The sequence below is a fragment of the Vanessa cardui genome, chromosome W, assembly GCF_905220365.1.
Source record: "Vanessa cardui chromosome W, ilVanCard2.1, whole genome shotgun sequence".
NCBI classification, from domain to species: Eukaryota; Metazoa; Arthropoda; class Insecta; order Lepidoptera; family Nymphalidae; genus Vanessa; species Vanessa cardui.
In genome coordinates this window covers 10,759,347-10,765,697 of record NC_061153.1, presented here as the reverse complement: position 1 = coordinate 10,765,697, position 6,351 = coordinate 10,759,347, and the positions used below count along the sequence as shown (strand labels likewise).

General features: G+C 33.6%; 1 long non-coding RNA gene across 1 annotated transcript; it reads left to right on the top strand.

Moving 5' to 3' along the window:
• The first annotated feature begins 337 nt into the window (after positions 1-337).
• On the top strand, positions 338-1,508 carry LOC124542381. The gene is made up of 3 exons (XR_006967326.1): positions 338-509; positions 590-701; positions 974-1,508. It is a non-coding gene; the product is annotated as an uncharacterized LOC124542381 (long non-coding RNA).
• The last annotated feature ends 4,843 nt before the right edge of the window (positions 1,509-6,351 follow it).

The following is a 6,351-nucleotide window of genomic DNA, read 5'->3' as shown; positions in this document are numbered from 1 at the left end:
TACGTCATCGTGGTAGGGATGGCGAGTGGTGGCAAAGAAAACGTCTATAAAAGTCGCTGCGCACTTCATATGGCCGATTTTCTTGCCTGGTGACAACAAGTGTAAGGGGAAATTCTGCCTGTTTGGAAAGTCAAATACGCCTAATTTTGTTAATATTTGTTAGTGTTTTAAAAATCTTAGTTCAATTGTTAGCGTGTTAGAATTCTTTACATTTTGTTTTATTTTTGTTAAAATTCTTTTAAATAAATGATTGTGATTTGTTTTTTTTTATTTAAATTCCACTACTGGTCCCTAAGACAATATATAAAACAATCGGCGCACGTGAAGCAGTGCAGGTGTTCACCCTCCGGCCATCAGACAGCCACGCGCGCCGGTATCGGCAAGAGGTGTATGCTCGATTTTTTAGTGTTTTACGATTATTATATTACGTAACATGCACTCGTGAATTCATGATAAAGGAAACGTGCTTTGTTTGCAGAGAACAAAATGAAAAAAAATATATTAATAAGGTATGTTAATGCACACTATTATAAAATAAATATAATTTTTTTAAAAAAACGTCTTGTCATAACCTAAAATTCATTTTTAGACCACCTTCACAAAACTTTGTGCGATAAATATAAATGAGGGAGCCGTCTCGGGAGCAGCAGCATGCACGAATGTTGGAACGACGGTACACGCGACGGAGCCATACTAATTGGGTAAATAATACAATCTAACAATATATAATAGTGGAGAAGAATTGTGTTTCATATGTACACATTTGTATGTTCAATCGTATATTAATAAATAATTTATTATTTATTACTAAAAAAAAAAAAAAACAAAAGGAAGAAAAAAGAACAAAAAAATAATAAATAAATAAATAAAATCTGGTATATATGTACATATTTTAAATGTGCTATTGTGTTTGAAGTTGTAAACTAAATAAATATTGCTTATATTTAACACGAAACGAATTAATGGTTTTCAGGATCCGAAACGGAGGCGGCAGGTTGTTCCAGCACTTCGTCGCTGCATAACGGAAGCTGCCACGAAACGCCGCTGAACGATGCGATGGCACATTTAGCATATAGGACGATGCTCTCGTAGGGTACCTTTTATTACTTTCTTTTGTCCAGCTCAATTTCTTATATAGATACATGGGGGTTTTATTGTAAATAACACCGAAGAGTAAGGTGGCAAGATGTAATTGCCTGCGGTGTTCCATTTTAATCATTCGTGCGTCATTAAGGTATGGCGTGACATGCGCGCGAGGTGGTACGTTAAAACAGTATCGGGTACATGCGTTTTGTACCCGCTGAATAATATTTTTTGTTCGCGCCAGCAGTCGAGGCCCTATAACAGTATCAGCATAATTAAACTTTGATAGCACTAAGGTGTCGCACAGTTTTATACGCATTTCTTTACTAAGAACATCCCTTATTTGATACAAAACTTTTAATCTGTAGAAGCAATTACGAGCTGTATTAATTGTATGTTTTTCAAACCGTAATTCCTCATCGACCAGCAAGCCTAAATTTCGCACTTCTATGACGCGCTCTATTCTCTCACCTTTTATATGTATGTTTGGATTTGCATGGCCAATTTCATTAATTTGATTTTTTGTGCCTAATATTATATATTTGGTCTTGCTGGGATTCAAGATGAGGCTATGAGAAGCTGACCACTCTGAAATACGGCTAAGATCGTCATTTAACTTTTGAATAGCCGTACTAGCATCGGTTGTTTTAAACGATATGTAAATTTGAATGTCATCAGCATAGATATGATATTTACAATATTTAATATTTTCAACTATATCGGCGCAATAAAGTGCAAAGATAATGGGTCCTAATATAGATCCCTGAGGAACGCCTCTATTGACCGAGCAACAGTCGGAAAGATTCCTCGAACCGTCCTCAGTAACTGTTTCCACAATTTGTTTTCTATTTCCTAAGTAACTTGAAAACCATTTAATTGTGTTTGCACTAAATCCATAATATTTTAATTTTGACAAAAATAAAGCTCTGTTTATCGTGTCAAAGGCGCGAGAGAAATCTAATAATACAAGGATTGTGCCCTTGCCCACGTCTTGAGCACATAGCACATTGTCAATCACATCCAATAATGCAGTGGTCGTACTGTGATGTTTTCGAAAACCTGATTGCAAGCTGGGCAAAATATTCTGTGATTCTAAGAAATTTGTCAAATTAGTGCATACTAGCTTTTCTAAGATTTTGGATATACAGGGCAAAATGCTTATAGGGCGTAAATCTTTGAGTTCACTTACAATTTGTTTTTTGGGGATTGGCCTCACCAGTGCGGTCTGCCACAAGGTTGGAAATGTATTACTTAAGATCGATTTATTAATTATTTTAGTAATAATTGATAATGTAGTTGGCAACGTCAAACAAAGCATGTCCAACGAAATTCCATCAATACCGATGGCGTTGGATTTTAAGGATCGAATTATTTTTGACGTTTCAATTTCATTAGTAGGAGTCAAAGTAAACTCTGTATCAATAGCACTATATTTATGTGATTCATAATAATGAATTGTTGATAATGAAACATAATCGCTACCGGGTACGTTAAGGAAATATGAATTAATCATTGCAGGATTATTAATATTATCTGGGATATTATGACTATGTTTTTGTTTGATGTTGACATATTTTTTTAAATGTTTCCAAAGTGCAATAGAATTTTTAAAATTTGAGTTTATATGTAGATTAAAATAAGCACATTTTTCTCGATGAATTGCTTGTACTACCTCTAGTTTCAAGTTTTTATAATAAGTTTTACTCGAGTCAGATTTAGACCCCCTTGCTTTAACTTGAGCTTCATTTCTACGATTCATCAATAGTTTTACATTATAAGTAACCCATGGATAATGTGTTTCCTTTATACGCTTAGTTCGATTAGGTGCAAGCACGTCAAATACTGAAAGCATGTTTGCCGTGAACCCGGCGACCATAGCATTTATATCCTCAATTTTACACAATTCCTGCCAATTAATCAATCCCAGTGTAGCGGTGAGATCGTTTATTTTAATATCTTTTATTTTATTATCGTTATAGTTTTTGGGGGCGTTTTATTTTTCTTAATATTTATTTCGCAGAATACAAATGCATGGCCGCCGAACTCGGCTACATAATCTACCTCAATCCGACCAACTATAGTGTTAGAGCACATGAGATCAATTAAAGTTTCAGTATTATCAGTAAAGTGAGTAGGTTTATTTATATGTTGTGTGAGGTCGTGAGTAGAAAGAAACGAGTCCAAAGCATGCTTTTGCGAATTATGTGTGCTTAGGTAATTAATATTAAAATCACCCAATAAAAATAAATAATCATAAAACGGTAACGAGCCAATGGTATCAGATAAAGCATTAAAAAAACCGGTCACGTTTGCCCAGGGGGGGCGGTACGCTGTACCAACAATTATGCACTTGCTATTTGATTTAAAATGGATCCACATTTGCTCAACCATAGGCGCAATGGGATGTTCTAGTGTCCGCGCAGATATACCTCGTTTCACATAAAAACCCACACCACCACCTCGCGATCTTATTTCCGGCGGTCGTGGGATGTGACGCAGTCGGTAGCCGGGCACATTTGGGGCTCTGCCGTCCTCACCCTGCCGTAACCAAGTCTCATTTATGGCAATCACATCTACTTGATGCCGCTCCACTAGTACTGCGAACTCCTCGTGGTGTGAGCCAAGTGAACCCGGGTTAAAAAGACCAAACTTAAGATTATTTACCTTAACCATGGATAATGTTTTATAGTAAATAAATAATGAAAATAAGAAATATAGATAGATTTATTGTGATATTATGAATTCATAATAAATACATATACATATATACATATGTATAGCGGTATAATACAAGCGATTTTTCAATAAAAAATACAATTTAACAGTAAATAAATAATGAAAACAAAAAATATAAATGCATTTAAGTCCATAACAAATACTTATATACTTATTTATGATGGTATCGTATAATTTTTTTTCCAATAAAGAGTATTTTTTAAGAACATAATTTAAAAATTTTATATCTGATTCAAATATCAAGTATTTAATCCCTCGGAACACGGCACTTTTGCTTTTATTACATATTTGAAAACTAAAAACACACAGCTAATATTCGTTTATTTTGATATCGATCGATAAGTGTGTCAAAAACTATTTGATAATTATCTGCGGTAATAGGTATCCCCTTTGCTATGGATAAAGCGGAACCCACGAGACACGACATTAAATAATGAAATTTTTCGATATTACTAATGTTATTATTAGTATGCACCAAAGACAGAAATGTATCGTAAAAGGTTTGCCAATGTTCAATATTTCCATCGAATTTGATTAACTCGATTTTTGGTAAACGAGCTCGTGAAATAGGTTTTTGATTATTATAATCCGTCGTATTTGATGCGGCCCCCGCGAGTGACATGGCGGCGCTTTCATCCGACAACGACGGCAATAATGCCTCGGCGACTTCCATTATCGCATAATACATTGTATCGAAAGAATCTAATGATTGCATATCAATATTTTCACTAGGATTCAACATAAGTTTTATCGAATTAATTTCATTTGTAAAATCTATGAATTCTTGACGTAAATCATTAATTCGTTTGTATCTACATTTAAAAGAACCGAGTTTACTTTTATCATTCGTAACTATACAAGACAAATCGTATAATATTTGTATTTCTCGAAAAACATATTCTCTTTTATTAATAAGCAGTTTTAATTTTATTTCAAGTTCCATTTTTATAAGTTTTAAAAGTTATTATAGTATATCAAAAATAAGTACCTAGGTACTCGTAGGTAGGCCGACGCTATAACCCGACTAAATTAAAAAGTTATTTCTGAACAAAGTTTTTAGAAATTATACAATTTTGTTTTATTGATAAATAGTTTACGTGCTTATAATTTGTTTTAAATTATATATGGACTAATCTGGAGTATCTATTCAGAAGATTTGAACCCAGCACAACATAGGAATTTCGTGGAAAATTTGGCTCGATAGACCACTAATAATGGCGGGACTTGAATGGCGAAAATCTCGAACCATAAGCCGCTCGAATGTTTTTAATTGTTTGTTTTAAATTGAAATATACGTAACCCGTTTATGTAAAATTTTGTTAACTGTTCTAGTTGCAAGGAGTAAGTATAATGTAAGGATTAGAAGTAGGCTTGTAGGCACTTACCTCGGCCGGTTAATAGCAAATTTAGTTTCACAACAAGATTTTGTTTAAAGTTCTTATAAAGTTCTGCTTATAGCACTGATGACACCTTTTATATGTCCTGGTAACACTTTCACTAGGCCTTTTGTGTATTTTGAGGTTTTAGTATTGTTTTAGAAGAATTTTAATTAAGTTTTTTAACGCGCGCGCGCTGCAATGGCGGCGGATTAGCTTCGTCGTTCGATGAAGTCTCAGTAGCGCCGCTCGCGTCACTTGGTAGTACTAAATGCTGCGATGGCCGAGGGAATAACAGCGGAAAAAGGATATGGGATTAATATTGGCGGGAAAATAGGAAAGCAAGCTAGAATATATATATATATTTCTCATTTTTAGTTTAGTATTTGTTTTAGTTTTATTTTGTAATTGTAAACTCTTGCCTGTCTACCTTTCACTGTTCTGTCTATTTTCACTCTTCTGGGTATGCTGGAAGAAATCTCTTATAGGGATAAGCATACCTTTTAAATTTTGCTTTCCTGTGACTTATACATTTGTATCTGTACTGTATCTGGCAAATTTTAATAAACTGTTAAATAAATAAGCCTTTCTAGGATATGTCAATAAGTATTCCAAAATATTTAAAACAGTATGCATTTATGCTAAGTCTTTATACATAAAGAACAAAATTTTGACTTCCGATAATAGAATAAAGGCCACTTGGGACATTATTGGAAGTGTTAGTGGAAAACCTAAAAAGGAAAGTATACCAATCAAATTAAACACAGGCATTAAATGCACAAATTCTGAATTGGAAGTTGCAAATTTATTTGAAATATTTTTTGATAACATACCTAATAAAATAACATCTCATTGAAAATCATCTACATTAGATGCAGCTAGATTATTAAATAAAAATGTTTCTAAATGCGTTATTGATTTCTCTTTTGAAACAGTTTCTGCATTAGATGTTGTAAAAGTAAAAACTCAAGTAAACACTCAAAATTAAAAAAACTAACGACATATGGGGCATTTCGGTAAAATTCATAAATAGCATCATACACGATATTGCTCCGTATATAGCAGTAATTTTTAACAAGAGTTTGGACACGGGTTCATTTCCTGACTTGTTAAAATGTAGTAAAGTCTTACCACTTTTTAAGAATGGAAATAGGAG